The 20,934-nt window shown below is 45.8% G+C and overlaps 1 protein-coding gene and 1 long non-coding RNA gene across 2 annotated transcripts in view; one reads left to right on the top strand and one right to left on the bottom strand.

Moving 5' to 3' along the window:
• The window catches only part of AP3S2 (adaptor related protein complex 3 subunit sigma 2), a 123,096-nt gene that overhangs the window by 80,598 nt on the left and 21,564 nt on the right, over positions 1–20,934 (bottom strand). The window lies entirely within an intron of this gene.
• Positions 5,839–8,627, top strand: LOC138674241 (uncharacterized). The gene is made up of 5 exons (XR_011320544.1): positions 5,839–6,134; positions 7,706–7,783; positions 7,863–7,970; positions 8,062–8,133; positions 8,262–8,627. It is a non-coding gene; the product is annotated as an uncharacterized lncRNA (long non-coding RNA).

Here is a 20,934-nt window from a genome sequence, read left to right as displayed (position 1 = left end):
TGTGTGTGCCGGCGCCGTGCATGTGTGCCGACGCTGTGCGTGTGTGTGCAGGCATCGTCCGATGGGACTACAAGTCCCATCGGGCTCTGCCTGCTACACTGACAGTGAGTGACACATTAGCCAATGATGGGACAGTAGTAGTCCCATCATCCGGCTAATGTGTTGAATGTAAAAAAAAAAAAAAAACACAGTACATACATACATACAACACACACCATGCGACTACATGCACCATGCGACGACATGCACCATGCGACATGCTGCATGCACCATGCGACGACATGCACCATGTGACGACATGCACCATGCGGCGACATGCACCATGCGGCGACATGCGACATTACCATGCGGCGACATGCGACATGCACCATGCGACGACATGCGCCATGCGACGACTTGCACCATGCGACAACATGCACCATGCGACATGCACCAAGCGGCTACATGCACCATGCGGCAACATGCGACATGCACCATGTGATGACATGCGCCATGCGACAACATGCACCATGCGACGACATGCACCATGCGCCGACATGCTACATGCACCATGCGCCGACATGCGACATGCACCATGCGACATGCACCATGCGGCGACATGCGACATGCACCATCCGACATGCACCATGCGGCGACATGCACCATGCGGCGACATGCGACATGCACCATGCGACATGCACCATGCGGCGACATGCACCATGCGACGACATGCGACATGCACCATGCGACGACATGCACCATGCGACGACATGCACCATGCGACATGCACCATGCGGCGACATGCGACATGCACCATCCGACATGCACCATGCGGCGACATGCACCATGCGGCGACATGCGACATGCACCATGCGACATGCACCATGCGGCGACATGCACCATGCGACGACATGCGACATGCACCATGCGACGACATGCACCATGCGACGACATGCACCATGCGACGACATGCACCATGCGACGACATGCGACATGACCATGCGACGACATGCGACATGCACTATGCGACGACATGCACCATGCGGCTACATGCACCATGCGACGACATGCGACGACATGCACCATGCGACATGCACCATGCGGCGACATGCGACATGCACCATGCGACGACATGCACCATGCGACGACATGCTACATGCACCATGTGGCGACATGCACCATGCGGCGACATGCACCATGCGACGACATGCACCATGCGACGACATGCACCATGCGGCAACATGCACCATGCGACGACATGCGACATGACCATGCGACATGACCATGCGACATCATGCACCATGCGGCTACATGCACCATGCGCCGACAAGCACCATGCGACATGCACCATGCGATGACATGCGACATGCACCATGCGATGACATGCGACATGCACCATGCGACATGCACCATGCGGCGACATGCTACATGCACCATGCGCCGACATGCGACATGCACCATGCGACGACATGCACCATGCGACGACATGCACCATGCGACGACATGCGACATACAGTACATACATACTACAGACATACAGTACATATAACATAGAGTACATACTCACCATCACTTGTCACTTTGTTCCCCGAAGCCATTGTCACCTGTAAAAAATATTAAAATAATAAACAAACACTATACTCCCTGTCCGCAGAAATCCAATTAAAACGAGTGTCCCACGACGATCTCCCGTGGAGAGCAGGAGCATCAGCTGATGCATTGCTGGGTGAGACATTTTCCCACGCAGCAATTGCCATAAAGTGAGACCAGTGAACTAGAGTAACCTCAGTGATGCACTGCAGGAGCCATTGTCTCCTGTCAGTGTGTCACTGAAGGTCCTATAGAGCAGTGACATCACCCGATGTCACTGTTCTATAGGGGAGATCGTCGTGGGACACTCGTTATTAATTGGACTGCGTCGGACAGGGAGTATACGGTTTATTATTTTACTTTTTTTTGCAGGCGCTGAAGTATGGTAAGTATTGTTAAAATGAAGAATATTAAAATACTTTTTTCCAAATGTGTGTGTGTTTTATTAAACCTTTCTTACTATTGGATTAGTAATGGATAGGCGTCTTATTGACGCTTCTCCGTTATTAACCCGGCTTAATGTCACCTTACAATAGCAAGGTGACATTAACCCCTTATTACCCCATATCCCACCGCTACTCGGGAGTGGGAAGAGAGGGGCTAAGTGCCGGAATTGGCGCATCTTACAGATGCGCCATTTCTGGGATGGCTGCGAACTGGTATTTGTAGCCGGGGGGGGGGGGCAATATCCATGGCCCCTCTCTAGGCTATGAATATAAGCCCGCAGCTGTCTGCGTAGCCTTTCTGGCTATAAAATATAGGGGGACCCCACGTCATTTTTTTGGGGGGTCCCCCTATTTTAATAGCCAGTAAAGGCTACGCAGACAGCTGCGGGCTGATATTCATAGCAGGCTACAAATATTGGCCCCCGGCCGTCGGCTTTCCCCCTCTGGCGCAGAGAATTGCGCGGGAGCCCACGCCGTTTTTTTCTTTATTTTTAAAAAATTCAACGCTCATTAAGGCCTCTTTCACTCTTGTGTCGGTACAGGTCCGTCGCTATGCGTCGGGCCGACGTACCGACACACGTTGTGAAATTTGTGTACGAAGTGGGCAGCGGATGCAGTTTTTCAACGCATCCGCTGCCCATTCTGAAGTGCGGGGAGGAGGGGGCGGAGTTTCTGCCGCACATGCGCGGTAGAAAATGGCGGGCGCAACGGCCAAAAAAACGTTCACTTGAACGTTTTTTCGTGCCGACGGTATTCCAAAACACGACTGATCCGTAGCACGACGGATGCGACTTGTGGCCATCTGTCGCTAATACAAGTCTATGGGTGAAACGCATCCTGCGAGCACATTTGCAGGATCTGTTTTTTTCCACCGGAACGTTTTTTTTCCGCCGGATCCGTTTTTTTCCGCCGGATGTTTTTTTTTTCCACCAGATCTGTTTTTTCCACCGGATCCGTTTATTTTCGCCGAATCCTTTTTTTTACGCCAGATCCGTTTTTTCTCATAGAGTTGTATTAGCGCCGGATTACACCTGATGGTTTTTTGCAGGATACGTCAAAAAAGCTGTTTCCGCCGGACGGAAAACACATACAGAGAAACGGTTTTTCGGTACGTCGAAAAAATGCACAGCGACGGATCTAGCAAAAAACGGATGAAACGTGTGGCCATCAGGCGCACTCCGGCGCTAATACAACTCTGAGAAAAAAAACGGATATGGCAGAAAAAAAAAGATCCGGCGAAAAAAAAACGGATCCTGCAAATGTGCTCGCATATAGTATATAAGACAGCCTCCCCCATAGAATATAATATACCCCCCATAGTATATAAGACAGCCTCCCCCATAGAATAGAATATACCCCCGCAGTAGTATATAACACAGCCACATCTATAATATAACACTGGGAGCGTCACTCTGTCCGAAGCCTTTATAGACTGCGCAAGCGCTGGCGCAGTCTGGACCTCACAGAGTGACGCTCCCAGGAGATCGAGGTATGCGTAAACGGAGAGGCAGGGACGCGCCAGGAGGGTAAGTATAAGCTATATTCACCTGTCCCCCGTTCCAGCGCTGTGTGCGGCACCGTCTCCCGGGTCCTCTGCCTGTGATTTTCACAGTTCAGAGGGCGCGATGACGCGCTTAATGCGCGCCGCCCTCTGACTGAACAGTCACAGCCAGAGGACCCGGAAGAAGTGGCGTGCAGCGCTGGAACAGGGGACAGGTGAATATAGCAAGTGTCAGGGGCCTGAGCTAGCGGCAATACCGGCACCTGACCCCCACAGCGCGCACCGGTGTCCCCGCCTGCTAAGGCCCCCCAGCACTCGGCGCCCAGCGACGATAGGTGAGTATGTTACTTTTTTTTAGATATATATATATATATATATATATATATATATATATATATATATATATATATCGCAGCAGCATACGGGGCATATAATACTATGGAGCATCTTATGGGGGTCATCAACATTTATGGAGCAGTGTACGGGGCATATACTATGGAGCATGTTATGGGGGCCATGAACCATAATGGAGCAGTGTACCGGCCATATGCATGGGAGCAGCAAATTACAGAACGGTGGCGCAGGATGGGAGCACATGACAGAACGGGGGCGCAGGATGGGAGCAGCGCATGTCAGAATGGGGCTGCAGGATGGAGCAGCACATGACAGGATGGAGACCATATACCAATATAAATGCTCGCCACCTGGGCGTAGAACGGGTTCAATAGCTAGTAGTATAAAACACGGCCTCCCCCATAGAATATAATATACCTCCCATAGTATATATCAAAGCCCGCATATAATATAGCAAAACTTGCATAGTATATAGCACAGCCCGCATAGTAGTATACAGCACAGCCCATGTAGTAGTATACAGCACAGCGCGGGTCGTAGTATATACAGCACAGCCCGTGTAGTAGTATACAGCACAGCCCGTGTAGTAGTATACAGCACAGTCCGGGTCGTAGTATATACAGCACAGCCCACGTAGTAGTATATACAGCACAGCCCGCGTAGTAGTATACACAACACAGCCCACACAGTGGTATATACACAGCACAGCCCACACAGTGATATACTGTATACACAGCACAGCCCACACAGTGGTATATACACAGTACAGCCCACACAGTGGTATATACACAGCCCACACAGTGGTATATACACAGCACAGCCCACACAGTGGAATATACACAGCACAGCCCACACAGTGATATATACACAGCACAGCCCACACAGTGGTATATATACAGCACAGCCCATACAGTGGTACATACACAGCACAGCCCATACAGTGGTATATACACAGCACAGCCCACACAGTGGTATATACAGCACAACCCACATCTCATCCCCCCGATAATGGCTCCACACTCTCCTCACCTTTCCTCTTGCCTGCGCTGCTCCTGTCTCGGCGGCTGCAGTCTGCCCGGGACACAGCAGGTGTGCGATGATACGACGTCATCGCGCACCCGCAGTGTCAGAGGCAGAGCGGGGAATGATGGGAGAGGGAGCGTCATTGCATTGCATTATTGCATTGAACTATACCGGCGTCATAGACGCCGGTATAGTTGAATGCGGCGGCGGCACTGGCGGAAGGAGGGGGAAAGAGTGCAGCGGCCCACTACTGGCACCGGCCCTTCTGGCATTTGCCAGAAGTGCCTGATGGCCAGTCCGGCCCTGGTCACCGCCCACACACTTCCCTCCTCCTGAACTGCAGCATTTCTCGGACCCTCATCCGCAGCAAAACTGCAGATATTTGTTACATCTCAATGAAAGTGTAAGGCCGGAGTCACACTACAGCGAGATACGGCCGAGTCTTGCAGGTTAAATCCAAGCTCTGGCACCGGCACTCCGGGGCGGAGCGTGCGGCTCCATTTATTGCTATGCGGCCGCACGCTCCGCTCCAGAGTGCCGGTGCCAGAGTTTGGTTTTTAGGCCTCTTTCACACTTCAGTCTTTCGGCGTCAGTCAAAAACCGCCATTTTCGTGAAATGGCGGATCCGCCATTTTTTTTTGGCGGATCCGCTATTTTCCCATTGACTTGCATTAGAGACGGATTGTGGCGGATGGCCGTCCGTTCCATCCGCCATGCGACGGATCCGTCGATATTTGGCGGACGTTGTCTAGACATTGACGGACTTTGTAACGTTTTTTGGCGCCGCCGAAAAGGCGGACCGCGGCGGATCCGTCGTGTCCGCCTTTTTTTAGAATGGGCGCCTATGGGCGACGGATCCGTCGCGATCCGCTTTTTGGCGGATCCGTCGCCTCAATCCGCTTTTTTTGATTGAGCATGCTCCAAAAAGTGGATACTTTGCCCAGACAACCCAAAAACTATATAAGGACAGGTCATTCCCAAATGTACCAGCCAGCAAGACAGACCCTTCAATGCAAGAGAGACCCAGCCAGACCCTGCCAGCAAGACCTTGCCAGCCAGCCAGAGAGGCCCTGCCAGCTAGCCAGAGAGGCCCTGCCAGCCAGAGAGGCCCTGCCAGCCAGAGACACACTGCCAGACCCTGCAAGCAAGACCTTGCCAGCCAGGCCCTGCCAGCCAGCCAGAGAGGCCCTGCCAGCCAGCCAGAGAGGCCGTGCCAGCCAGACCCTGCCTGAGACAGCCATGTGAGTACTGACATCCAGCGTGCATGTGTGTGTGTGTGTGTGTGTGTGTGCATTTGTGTATGACGTACTGAGTACAGCAAGAGCTTTTAAAACCTGAATCCAACCTGAGGCCTGCCGTCGTCCTGCAACAGCCAGTGCCCTGCTACAGTCCAGATCCACCCCGAGGCCTGCCACTGTGAATATATCAAGCTCCAGCTGGAGGACTGATGGCCGTGTGTGTGTGTATTTTTGTACTGCTGTGTGCTTTTGTATGTATGTGTTCATGTGCCTGCACCTTATTATGCCTTCGTCAATATTACGCCTGTTCATGTGTTATGCTTGCGTTATGACTCTGCTTGCAGGTATGTTTGTGTGCATCTTGTTGGTTGCATGTGCATTTGTCAATGCCATATTGGTTAATGTTGATTTTTGATGTATTTACTAAAGGTACCGTCACACGCTGCAGCGATACCGACAACGATCCGGATCGCTGCAGCGTCGCTGTTTGGTTGCTGGAGAGCTGTCACACAGACCGCTCTCCAGCGACCAACGATGCCGGTAACCAGGGTAAACATCGGGTTACTAACTGCAGAGCCGCGCTTAGTAACCCGATGTTTACCCTGGTTACCAGTGTAAAAGTAAAAAAAAAAAGGTAAATTCCGCTGTCTGTCCCCGTGCTGTGCTTCTCTGCATTGTGAGCGCCAGCCAGCCGTAAAGCAGAGCACAGCGGTGACGTCACCACTCTGCTTTCCGGCCGCTGTGCTTACACAGGGCAGAGAAGCAGAGTGCCGAGGGACAGACAGAAGGTGGCTGTGTGTGCGTGCGTGTGCCTGCCTGCCCTGTTTATATGTTTTTCATACTATGCTGGTATTTTGAATAGCTGTGGTGTAAAATTTGTTTTGTGTGTGTGTATAAATGATGTGTGATGTGTTCTGCATCTTTGTTGTTTTCCATAATGTACTTGTATTTCAAATAAAGAGCAGTGTAGCTCCTACTGTACCCTAAAAAAAAGAAAATTTAAAAAAATATAGTAATAAAAATTTCACAAAACTGTCAGTAGTCTCATTTCAAGATAAATGTAATATTGGGTAAACATACAGTAAAGGTTATATATACAAATGTGTAATGCAAATCTTTGCTATAGAATATGTTATCTGGTTTTAGAAAATACAAACTGTAGGGTAATCATAATTAACAATTTTGGGGATTGGTATTTTAATTTCGAATGAGGAACATTTTTTATAAGGTTAAACTTTGTTTAGGTGGGTTTTACCAGCATGCGCATTGCGCATATCAAGTTCTAAGTAGTTTTGGTGTTGTTTTAAAGGGATTTTTTTGGGGGGGGTTTTTATGGGGAAACAGGAGGTAGAGGGTTTGGAAGCTTGTGCATCAAGTTTGACGGTAGAATTTTTTTTTTCTTTTGTGGTGGGGGAAATCAAAAATAAGTTGGCACTGTAGGTACTGTAGTAGGTACTGACCCAAAACGTACACAAGCAGGCTCCCCATTTTTTTTTAAAAGTTGTAAGTGTAAAGTCCTGAAAGCTGCATCTATCCTTTTGTATAGTTGCTTAGAACTCTCTTTATGCTTGCAGATTCTAGGGACCAAGAGGACCCAAGCAAGGGACCGACCGACCCAAGCTATAGGCAAGCCCCAAGTTTTGGAAACAGATGTAAGTGTAAAGTCCTGAAAGCTGCATCTATCTATCGATCCTTTTGTATAGTAGCTTAGAACTCCCTTTATGCTTACAGATTCTAGGGACCAAGAGGACCCAAGCAAGGGACCGACCAACCCAAGATAGACGCAAGATCATAATGTCTTCTTCTGAGAGCCCCCCAGCACATCATCAGCAAACTGAGGTGTTAATTTTTTTTCTTCATAAATTTTTTATTTTGGTGCAACAATGGCAATTGTATTTTAAGCCTTTATGTGTTTATTCTGTATTCACAGGAATATGAAGCAGAGGGGCTAACAGAAGGAGACGGACAGGGTGGAGAAATACAAGGAGCGGGAGCGCATAGTGTAAGTTTTGAACAGACCGATCCTCACATACAATGCACTACACCCAACACAAACATTCAGCACAGCACACACAATACATATGCCTCGATCAAAGAACATTATTAATTTTATTTTTTTTTTTAAATTAGTCTTCACAATCCGGGGCTCGACGTAGAGTTCCTCAAAGCACCTCCCATAGTCGTCGGAATGATAATCGCGGCGGTCGCCGAAGAGTAAGTTCCTTTTTGGTTTGGTGTTTAGTAAAATGTAAAATTCATGTGTTGTAATCTTTCCCTTTTTATTCTTATCTTTTTGTTAGGCTTCACAGCGTGCTCCCGAACAAGATGATGAAGAGGAGGGCATCGATGTGAACACCCTCATCGAAGCAGTACAAAGTCGGGAGCCGCTGTGGAACATGTCGGACCGCCGCCATGCTGACCAGTTAATCACCCGACGGCTATGGGAGGAAGTGTGCAGTGCTGTTATGGATAACTGGGAGGAACTCGATGCTGGGGCCCAGGATCTAGCGCGTAAGTATTCACACTTCATAACCTTATGTTAGGCATGATTTAATGTGGTGTATAGTAACCAATTTTTGCTTTCTCTTTCCAGGTAACAGGATTATCGTGCGGTGGCGGTCACTCAGGGATCGCTTCAAGAGGGAGTTTAATAAGGAGATGCAGGCCCCGAGTGGATCTAGAGGACGCAGGAGCAGATACAAACATGCCAGAGCCCTGTCGTTCCTCCGGTCGACGCTGCTGAGCAGAAGGTAAATATTCAACACCACATATTTTCAGTCAAACTGTAAAAATGTGTAACCTTCAATTTTTTTTGCAGCAAGGGCAATTGTAATATCCAGATACTAATTTTTTTTTTCTTCTTTAACAGCACTTTCTGCAGCACTCGGGAGCCTGCATCAGAGTTGCACCCCTCTGGAGCGATCCCTCAAGAGTCCGCCACCGGGGACCACGTCGACCCCTCATTTTCTGCACCTTCCCTTTCGTTTGATCCCTCAGCCTCATCCACCAGCGCTGGAGCAGCAGGGCGGACTTCGTCACTTGAAGCTGCAGGTGATGAGTTAGAGTTCCCTTTACCCCACCCCTCTGCCACTGCCGCAACATCTAGACCAACTTTGTGGTCAGGACGGCAGCGCCAGAGAGGTCAGGAAAGGAGCTATGCGCCTGACTTTTTGCAGCTGAATGCATCCTTTCACAGTGCCATCAAGCTTTTGAGTGAGCAAACGTCTGCTGGGTACAATATGCTTAACAAAAGCATACTTGAACTCAGCAGTCGTCTTGATAGGATGCAATCAGATGCAAATCAGTCACCAAGGCACTGTTTTTTTCAGTCAGTCCTCAGGCACATGGAAAATCTAACTCCTGACCTGCAGATGCATGTGATGCAAGGCTGCCACACTGCTCTAGCGCAGGCGATGTCCCATGCCCCTCCACCTACCCTTCATGTGTCAACACCTTTCCCCTCTCAATCCGCCGTCTATCCTCCCGTCCGTCCTCCTCCTGTCCGTCCTCCTCCCGTCCATTCTACTCCTTCGTCATTTGTTCCTTCCCCCCTTAGTCTTTCCCAGTTTTTACCGTCCCCCTTCCATTCTTCCCCTTTAACTTCTCCGTTCCCAATCCCACCAACACCTTCATACCTCCCACACACCACATCTGCACCTCAACTCTCTACACAACCTCATGTTTTCACCACCCATTCTACTTCTGTTCCTCCCCGTGATGTCCTGTCCCCCACTCTTGACGTGGTCCGCCCTGTCAGCCCCTCCGCTACTATCTCCACCCCAAACTATGAGAATCTGTAAATAAATAAACAGTTTTTTGGTTTAAAAACAATTTTATTGTCTTTCTCTTTTTTTTTTTGTAAAGTTTTTAAATCACCAAGGTAATGGCAATAGTAACAATAACAGTGTTTAAAGGGTACCGTTGCAAAACATACAATGCTGCATTAAAGTACAAAGATTTTGTAAGCAAACAAAAAATGGTATTTTTACAAGTGTAAAAAGAAAAATTTTTTTACACCATTTCATACTGCCAGTCAACTGATCCTGCAGGAGACATGAAGTAGTCTGCAAAACTGTCCCGCATTCTGGAGACTGCTACTGGACTGCGAAAAGTGGGGTTTTGGTAATCCCGTAAGGTGCTTTCAGAAACATTATCCTCCAGGGAAACTTGTTCTTTTGATAAAACAAAATTGTGCAGGACAACGCAAGCTTTGACCACATCATCGACAGTTTCAGTCTGCAGTTTAATTGCAGTTAGCAGGACTCTCCATTTGGCAGTTAAGATGCCAAAAGCACATTCCACAACTCTTCGTGCTCTGGTTAAGCGGTAATTGTAAATTTTTTTCCTCTGGGTCAGTCCAATACTTCCAAAGGGTTTCAGCAAGTGTGGGGAAAGCTGGAAGGCATCATCTCCAACACAAACAAATGGTAATGGTGGACTAGTGGTTCCAGGGAGAGGTCTAGGGGGCGGAAAATCAAATGTCTCTCCATATAAACGGCGCCCCATTGGTGAATTTTTAAAGATTTGTGAATCATTTGCGCGTCCATATGCACCGATATCAACAGCGATGAACTTGATTTGTGCATCGGCTATGGCCATCAACACAATAGAGAAGTACTTGTTATAGTTATAAAACTGTGATCCAGAGCCTGAAGGTTTGACGATCCGTATGTGCTTTCCATCAACTGCTCCAACACAATTTGGAAACTGGCAAATTTGCTGAAAATTTTGGGCGATCTCCAGCCACCTCTCCTGTGATGGCTCTGGGATGTATTCCGCTTGTAGGCACTCCCACAATGCCCGGCAGGTATCTCTGATGATCCCCGAGATGGTGGATATCCCAAGTCGATACTGAAAATGGAGGGATGAGAACGACTCTCCAGTTGCAAGGAATCTGTTAACAAAACGAAAAGACAATAATTAATAAAAAAATTCAAAAAACAACATTACAGTTATAAGTCTGATGAATGAGAATCATTTAAAAAAAAAAAATTACTTACCGAATAGTCACCATGAGACGCTCTGCTGGTGATATTGAGAATCGCATCTGGGTGTCTCGTCTACGTATACAGTCTTCCACATAGCCCAATAAAAACTCGAAATTTTCAGCTCTCATCCTCACATAATTGAAGAACTTTTGAGGGTTTTCCCTTAGTTCCATGTAAAGCGTGGAATAAACACCACGGGTCATACGTTGTGCTGTGATGGGATGGATCCACAGCCTTCTCTTCCGCCGCTGCCGTAGGATGCGCAGTCTTTGTTCCTCCCTCTCTCGAACGCTGACTGCCAACTGATTTGCCTCAAAAGTAAAATCCGCATAGATCTTTGCAATGTTCGCCAGGACTCCTTCCATTTCTGCCACTTTCTCTACAACCTTTCAAAGATGTGGTGTAAATACACGCTATATATAGTTTTGCAGTAGTATCCAGTAGCCAATCACATTGAAATCCTCCCCTTTTAAAAAACGGATCCGTCAAAAAACGGTTACAACGGATGTAAAAACGGTCGCAACGGTTCTAACGGATCCGTTTTTTAAACGGATCGGGGCAGCTGATCCGTCAAAAAAACGGATCCGTTAGAACCGTTTTTCAACCAAATTTGACGGATCCGTCGATCCGCCACGATGTCGGACCTAACTGACGCCACACAACTGAAGTGTGAAAGAAGCCTAACCTGCGAGACTCGGCCATATCTCGCTGTGTGTGATCCCGGCCTAAGGGTGCAGAAACGCTGCAGTTCGGCACAAAAGAAGTGACATGCTGCGGAGAAAAAAAAAAGCTGCGTTTCGGTGCGGCCTTTTCCGCAGCATGTGCACAACAAGTCTGTGGCTCCCATAGACTTACATTGGTTGTGCACAACACTGTGGATTTAATGCAATTCCGTACGGCAAAAAATGCTGCTAATCTGCAATCAAATCCGCAACGTGTGCACACAGCCTTAGCATTTAGTGAACCTAGCAAAAAGGCAAGCAAAAAACAAGTGTGGGATTGCACTTTTTTTGCAATTTCATCGCACTTTGAATTTTTTTCACATTTTCTGTTACACGACAACATGGTAAAACCAATGGTGTCGTTCAAAAGTAGAACTTGTCCCGCAAAAGATAAGCCCTCACATGGCCATATTGACGGAAACATTATGGCTCTGGAAAGAAGGGGAGCGATAAACGAAAAAAGCTCCAGGGGTGAAGGGGTTTAGAAACATGGAAATGGACATATCTATGGAAATAGATATATAGATCTATCTGTTTGTATTTATCCCATATCTATCTAATTCTATCTGTCTGTCTGTGTCTATCTATCGATCTATCTATCTATCTATCATCTGTCTATTATCTATCTATCCCACATCTATCTATCTATCTATCTATCTATCTATCTATCTATCTATCTATCCCATATCTCTCTCTCTCTCTATCTCCTATTTATCTATCTATCTATTATCTATCTATTTATCTATCCCATATCTATCTATCTATCTATCTATCTATCTCTGTATGTAATGGAGTGTGGTTTGGACAAATGTAAAAGACGAGTTGGACAGAAATGACACCACAAATCTTTTTGCAGAGAGAGGAGGGAGAGGAGGGAGGGGTTTGGGTGTGTTTTTGCTAGATTCGGGCTTGGTGGCAGTGCAAAGCATCATGGAACTTGTAGTATTAGGTCACAATAAGGAAGTTGTCGATTAACCCCATGAGAGCTGAATCCAGCACTGAAGATGTGCTGCTACAGCATGATAACAGCTAATATTGCTAAAATAAACACAGTAGATGTTTTCAGTGGCACATAATAGCAAGATTTATGAAAAAAAAAAAAAACTTTATAGTACTGGACAACTTCTTTAAATATAAGCCTATACCTGACACCAAAAATATTAGAACTTCCATAAAACCTGCTAAACCTAAAAGGGCAAGATTAAAAAAAATCATGTTTTCTTCTAAAATCAGGTAATTCCAAAATTCCAGTCCTCAGATTGTATGCGGTGCTACAGGTCAACAACACAATGGAGCTGAACTGCATCACACATCCCAAGGACACGAGTGGTGCTGTTTTGCTAACCCTGTACAAACCTTTTGATGATGCCTATAAGGGTCAGTATGCATCCTTTGCACAACTGATCTGCCACTAAATGTCTCTGATTCTACTATGACACAGACCAATACCTTGTTTTTGTGGCTTCTCTTGCAATAACATTTCTTAAAAGGGGTAAACTGGCTCTGCTCATTTCCTCAGTGGAAGGCGAGTAGGCCCGGTGATGTCACATCTACAGATTAGCGTGCACATAAAGCACGTATCATGCTCCTTTCCTAGTCTAAAGAATTGGGATAGTTCCCTAAATCAGAGTTCTATCGCAGGACTCTAATACCCATAACCTGTAATATTACAAGCATCTAGGCCCAGGGGAATAAATCACCCATCACACTGTGTGACAGAGAGTTCCATAGCCTCAGCAATGTCAGACTTCCAAACTGGCGTTCGCCCCAATGCTTATATACAGTCAAACAGCCAGGGGGCCATCTTTTTTACATACACCTTTGCCTAATCTTTCCTCCGACACTTAACTGCCATTTGTTTCCCAATAGGAAACAGATTTTGGCTATTGAGCTTACGATTGGTAAATGTAGAGATCTGCCATTTATTCGTCACCGCACAGATCAGCCATGACAACTTCTATGACAACTCTTCATCGAGTCTAAATGGTACTAGTCAGTTTACATGCTATACACTTATGTGTCGGATTTGGGTATCTTGGGTTATGATGGTGATGGCTCCCCACTTATTTGGTGAGCTTACAGAGTTCACTTTACTGTTTTTCTATGTTCAGATTAATTACACTACATACGTTAACATTCATTGTTTTATAGTTTTTATGGTTGAAAGTAGACAAATTAATTGAGGTCAACTTATAGCATAAAATATATCCAATCTGTCATATACAATGGCAAAAGTTTGGGCATCCCTACTGTTATGAATAGTTATGCAAGTTGAAAATGAAATGATCTCTAAAAGGGCTAAAGTTAAAGATAACATTTCCTGTGAATTGAAGCCAAAAAGGAAAATGGGCCAATGCAAAGGGTTGGGCACACTTGGAGATTTGTTTGTTCATATATCTTTGACCAAGGTTTGAGACCTTAATTAACTTTTTAAGGTTATGGCTTGTTCAGTATTATCGTTAGGAAAGGCCAGGTGATGCAAATTTCCCAGCTTTATAAAAACCCAGCCTCTAACCTTGTGCCAAAAAACTGCAGCCATGGGTTCTTCTAAGCAGCTGTCTAGCACTCTGAAAATGAAAATGGTGGAGGCCCAGAAAGCAGGAGAAGGCTATAAGAAGATAGCAAAGCGATTTCAAATTGCCCTTTCCTCAGTTCAAAATGTAATTAAGAAATGGCAGTTACCAGGAACAGTGGAGGTCAAGAGAAGGTCTGGAAGACCAAGCAAACTTTCAATGAGAGCTGCTTGCAGGATTGTTAGGGAGGCAAATCAGAACCTATGCTTTAGTACTGTTAAAGACCTTTAGAAAGCTTTAGCAGACTCTGGAGTTGTACATTGTTCTACTGTTCAGAGACACCTGCACAAATATGGATTTTATGGAAGAGTCTTCAAAAGAAAACCTCTCCTGTGTCCTCACCATACAATTCAGCGTCAGAAGTAAGCAAAAGAACATCTAAACAAGCCTAATGCATTTTTTTAAACAAGTCCTGTGGACCTATGATGTAAAAATAGAACTCTTTGGCCACAATGATCAAAAGGTATGTGTGCAGAAAAAAGGGCACAGAATTTCATAGTTACATAGTTAAATAGGTGGAAAAAAGACCTAGGTCCATAAAGTTCAACCTTTCCCCATCAATTGTACATTTCATCATTAATTTAACTATAACCCACAATGTTACATGTATCAAGGAAATCACCCAGCCCTTTTTTAAAAGCTGTTATAGTGTCTGCCATTATTACCTCCTGTGATCGGCATTCCACAGTGTGACTGCTCTAACTATAAAGAACCCGTTCCTATTTAGCTACCGGAATCGCCTTTCTTCCACCTGTAATGAGTGCCCCCTAGTCCTCAGCACGGTCTTTGGAAGGAGTAAGTCATGTTCCGTCCTCTGTACCGTCCTCTGTACTGAGCACACATATACATATACATGTAAATGAGATCTTCTCGGAGGCATCTTTTTTCTAAACTAAACAAGCCAAACTTTTCCAACCTCTCCTCCTCATGAGAGACCTTCCATCTCTTGTAATAATCTAGTTAAAGCCCATCTTTGAACCGATTTTAACTTCTGAATACCCTTTTTAAAATGTGGAGCCCAACACAGGATCCCATATTCTAGATGTGGCCTTACCAGTGATTTATAAAGGGGTAATAATACGTTGGGATCATGGGATTTTCTCTTTCTTTTTATACATCCTAAAATCTTGTTTGCTTTTGCGGCTGCTGCTTGACATTGAGTACTGCTGCTCAGCTTACCTGTAACCAAAATACCCAAGTCCTTTCTCCTGTTCTGTAGTCCCGAGTATACTCCCATTTAATGTATATGCAGCAATAGGATTGCTCTGTCCTAGGTGCATTACTCCACATTTATCTACATTAAACCTCATTTGCCAAGTGTTTGCCCATTCAGACATCTTATCCAGATCGTTTTGCAATATTGTAATGTCAAGGTCAGACTTTAATATTCTACATAGTTTGGCGTCGTCAGCAAAGACTGACACTTTACTCAATCCCATCCACAAAGTAATTAATAAAGAGGTTAAAAAGAATCAGTCCTAGCACAGATCTCTGCGGTACCCCACTGCTGACCATATCCTATTTAGAGAACGTACCATCATTTCGGGTGCGGGGCTGGTCCCTGCACGGTGCAGTGTGCAATGTGCACATTGACAGCACCCGCTCTCATCAGTTCAGATCTGCAGTAATGAGCCAAGAACACAGCGGTGTAATAATACCCTAAATGCAGGAAATCAGCGTCGCCCCCGCAGGTGACGTCACTGGTCTCTGCTGGGTATTGTAACACCACTGTGTTGCCGGTTCATTATTGCAGATCTGAGCCGGTGACAGCGTGTGCTGTCACTGTGCACATTTCGCACTGCACAGTGCAGGGAACAGTCCCGCCCCCAATATGAACGTCACTAATGATACTTCGTTTCAGGGAGGGTGCAGAGGCTGTTACATTGACCGCAGCTTCTGCCTCCTACTTTGATCACACTTCTTTTGAGTATTCCAAGATGCGCTGGGGACTCTCAAACAAATTGTCATCAGATAGGAATACAGGCTCACAAAATAAAGTCCCTCTCAGTATGTTTTTGCAGGAGAGCATTAGAATATACACAATCTTTGCAAATGGTAATGATCAAGCGTTTCACTGAGTTTCCCGTCATTTTGATGACTACTATTGTGAGGCATGCAAAGTTATTTTTCCCATAAAAAGTGCCCGCCTATGAAACTTCACAACATCGATATAAACCAAGACTTCATTATCTCTGGGAAAGTTATGAATTTTTTCTAGAAATAAAGATATAGAAACAACACAAAGTCCTTTTCATGAGATATACCCGTTACATAGCACTTCAGTAAAACATTAAAGAAGGACTCATAAAAATGTTTATCCTCTTATTATATTGTAATATGCCTGACATGAGGTACAGAGATATAGCCAGGGAATTGATCTCTGCATGAGAAATGTCAGGTTGTCCCTCCTCCCCCAGAAGAAGCTGGACTTAACGCGCGTCGGGATTGCAGGGGCACAGGGACTGACATCATGCAGAGATAGATGTGTCAATAAAGGTATATCCAGTTCATCATTACATTACAAATATGACCATGCTATTTATGCATCTTGTATCTAACATACAGTAGGTTATTGAATATGGTGAGAACATATGCTGTATATCAATATTTGACATGCGGTTTCCCGCTACTATATCATTCTCACTTGTTAGTGCATCAGTATATTATTGCCTGGCTATATCTGTGTCCCTGATGTGAAGCATTTTTTATATGTTTTTTAATGTATGTAACTTTTAATAAAGTTTTATTGATTTAATTCATTTAGTTCACTTCTTTATGTCCTGAGGTTTATTGTAATCTTAGGCTGATGAGGTATTTAGAACTAAGGACAGTAGATTACCCATTCACGAGTTATAGTGCAACTTTAAGGTTATTACTTTCTGCCTATATATGAAAAAAAGCACCGCAATCCTACGTTTCTCTTTATGGTAGGTTGTAAAGTAAGTTTACCAGGTTCCCTCAATGTGTATTCCAGACATTAGTATTTATCATCTAACCCTAGTGATCACTAAAGAAGCGGAACCCTGGTCCTGATCTCTTACCCCCAGCACTTGGGAAGGAGTTGGATGGATTGATGGAGGAGCATGCCTACTACTGCTCCATACATCTCTTCGGGAGGTATAGGATCACCAACGTGTGGGCGCCATGGACAATGCAGCAAAGAAATAACTTGTATGAGATAGACAAATCAACCTCCAAACATCATGGCAAACTACCGCACCTGAACTTCACTCTACCAAAGTCTCTGGATTAAACTGTGTTTTTGTCTTTCCATTTTTCTTTCATACTTTGCGGTAAACATTCATGCAACATTGCAGCAAATAGGTTTGGAATGGGCATGGTCTATCTAAAGCTACAGTTTGCATAGTGCAGTCCCATTTACACATTGCAAAGCCTCTTCAAAGAAGAGGACTAGAACTCTAGCGCCACCTATAGGAAGCAGCAATCCTAACAGTCAATACTGACCTTTAAAGGGGATGTATCTAAGCACTAACAGGCAGGTAATTTCAGCTTACCTGCCTGTTGTGCACGACATAGCTCTTCCCCGCCACAGACACTCCTGCCAGGGATTCAGAAGCCTCTGCTGATGTCACGACTACATGGTGGAGACTGAGGTCATTCTGATTGACAGCCGAGTCCCCGCTGTCTAAATGTGGGAGCCGACTGTCAATCAGAATAACCTAGGAAGTCCTGCCCTGTCGTGTTAGAAGAGGGAACCTAATCCCAGGCAGCAACGGTCTGTGACCATTCTGTGCCGGGAAAGAACGGCCCCCTGCACAACAGGCAGGTAAGCTGCAATTACCTGTTAGTGCTTAAATAGATTTTTTTTTAAAGTCCTTGATATCTCCTTTAACAAGCCATATGACCTAGGATAAAAGCCAAACGTATCACTCTCCACAAGGAGAAACGTTACCTCTTAGGCCGGGGTCACACTTGCGAGTACAATGCAAGAAACTCGCATGAGTCTCTAACATCAATAACCGGCACTTGGGACCGGAGCGTGTGGCTGTATGTAAATCTATGCAGCTGAACGCTTCAGTCCCGAGTGCCGGCTCTTGATGCGAGAGACTTGTGCGAGTTTCTTGCATTGAACTTGCAAGTGTGACCCGGGCCTTAGTCTTAAGCCTCTCACCTAGCCAAATGAGAGCTCACACTTTGCAATGACGAGGGGCAGTGCCCTGAAACACCGTGTCTGCAAATTGAAAACCGGGCTTGGCTTAAATTCTAAGTCATATGGCAAGGCTCGTTAAAAGGTCGATATTGACATTTAGGATTGGTACTTCCAATAGTTGGCTCTAGAGTTCAGGTCCTCTTCCTCTCTGAAGAGACAATTTGCATATTTAGTTTCCCAGAGGAGCATAGCATGGCATAGAAGTCTCCTCACTCGTATGACATGCCAGGCCTGGCTTGTCACGCTCCACAAAAGAAACGTAACCGCTTAGATATATTGCAAAGGAAATATAAGGTTTTGATAATATGTTAGTTATATAATTGTTCTCAGTGGGAGAAACAAAAGGAAACAAGACCTAAAGACTTGTGATGCCACCTACTGGACAGAACACACAATAGCAAAAAACTACGGTATTCTTTTCATACCATATTCATCGCTGAAATGTTAATTGGCCAATGTACCCACAGAGGAATTAGATATCAGTTGGATTTTTTGTCCAACAGTAAATCTTATAAGAGAAAAATATCTTCAAGGGAACCTGTCACCTGAATTTGGCGGGACCGATTTTCGGTCATATAGGCAAAGTTTTCGGGTGTTTGATTCACCCTTTCCTTACCCGCTGGTTGCATGCTGGCCGCAATATTGGATTGAAGTTCATTCTATGTCCTCCGTAGTACACGCCTGCGCAAGGCAATCTCAGTCTATTACCCTACAGCTTTCCTACCCTCCGCAGTGGTAACAGCTGATCATCCAGGTTTCAAGGCAAGATACAACAAAACTTAACCAGCTCCCTGAATATGCACGCATTTTCTCTGTGAGCATGGAAAAAGCACTCCAGCCAGGAAATACCCTTCAACTTTCAATCTACTATATCATTGTCTAAGGGTCACTTCCGTCTGTCCTTCTGTCTGTCACGGATATTCATTGGTCGCGGCCTCTGTCTGTCATGGAATCCAAGTCGCTGATTAGTCGTGGCAAAACGCCCACGACCATTCAGCGACGGCCACAGTCCGGCGGCAACATGGCCGCTCTTTCCTCCCCGCAGTCAGTGCCCGCTCCATACTCCCCTCCAGTCATCCAGTCAGCCCTCACACAGGGTTAATGCCAGTGTTACCGGACCGCGGTGTAACACACTCCGGTTACTCAGCTATTAACCCTGTGTGACCAACTTTCTACTATTGATGCTGCGCATGCAGCATCAATAGTAAAAAGATCTAATGTTACAAACAATAATAAAAAAAAACAAAACGTTATTCTCACCCTCTGACATCGCGCTGTCCTCGGCAGTGCAAGCGACAGGTTCCGGTGCTAAGGATGCTATGCGAGAAGGACCTGCCATGACATCAAGGTCATGTGATCGCGACGTCATCACAGGTCCTGCGCTCATACCAACCCTGGGACCAGAAGCTGCCGCGTGCACCGCACACAAGCGCCGGAGCTACAACGGGCTCTTCGGATGGTGAGTGTATGTTTCTTTTTTTATCTTTTAACCTGTTACATACGTGGGTGGGCAATATACTACGTGGCTCTGTGCTGTATACTACGTGGCTGGGCAATATACTACGTGGCTGGGCAATATACTACGTGGCTGGGAAATATATACTACGTGGCTGGGAAATATATACTACGTGGCTGGGAAATATATACTACGTGGCTGGGAAATATATACTACGTGGCTGGGCAATATACTACGTGGCTGGGCAATATACTACGTGGCTGGGCAATATACTATGTGGCTGGGCAATATACTACGTGGCTGGGCAATATACTACGTGGCTGGGCAATATACTACGTGGCTGGGCAATATACTACGTGGCTGGGCAATATACTACGTGGCTGGGCAATATACTACGTGGCTGGGCAATATACTACGTGGCTGGGCAATATACTACGTGGCTGAGCAATATAGTACGTGACTGGGCAATATACTACGTGGACATGCATATTCTAGAATACCCGATGTGTTAGAATCGGGCCACCATCTAGTTGTAGTATAACTGGGGAACTAAATCTAGTGGGATCCAGTGATCTGGCCCTCAACAGAATGACATTTCCGAGTTACCGTATATAGCAAACAGCTTGCAAGTGCAAACTTCATGTTTAGGTGGCTGGTAACCTAGGCAACAAGCAGTAAACAAGTGCTGTGGATTAGGTAAGCAAGACCACTGACTCATTTTCCCTGCCTCCGACTCCACAGTACTGCCCCCTACTGAGCATGCACATAAAGTGCAGCAGATTCATCTCAACTAAAAGCCCAGATCCTTAGATCAGGAACAGAACAGACATTTATAGCACGTTTCATAACTTTCCCAAATTTCTAAGAAAACATTTATAGCACATCCTGCACTG

The sequence above is a fragment of the Ranitomeya imitator genome, chromosome 4 (assembly GCF_032444005.1).
Source record: "Ranitomeya imitator isolate aRanImi1 chromosome 4, aRanImi1.pri, whole genome shotgun sequence".
In the NCBI taxonomy this organism is placed as follows: Eukaryota; Metazoa; Chordata; class Amphibia; order Anura; family Dendrobatidae; genus Ranitomeya; species Ranitomeya imitator.
Note: the sequence above shows the minus strand (reverse complement) of the source record. Positions and strands in the feature narration are given on the sequence as shown.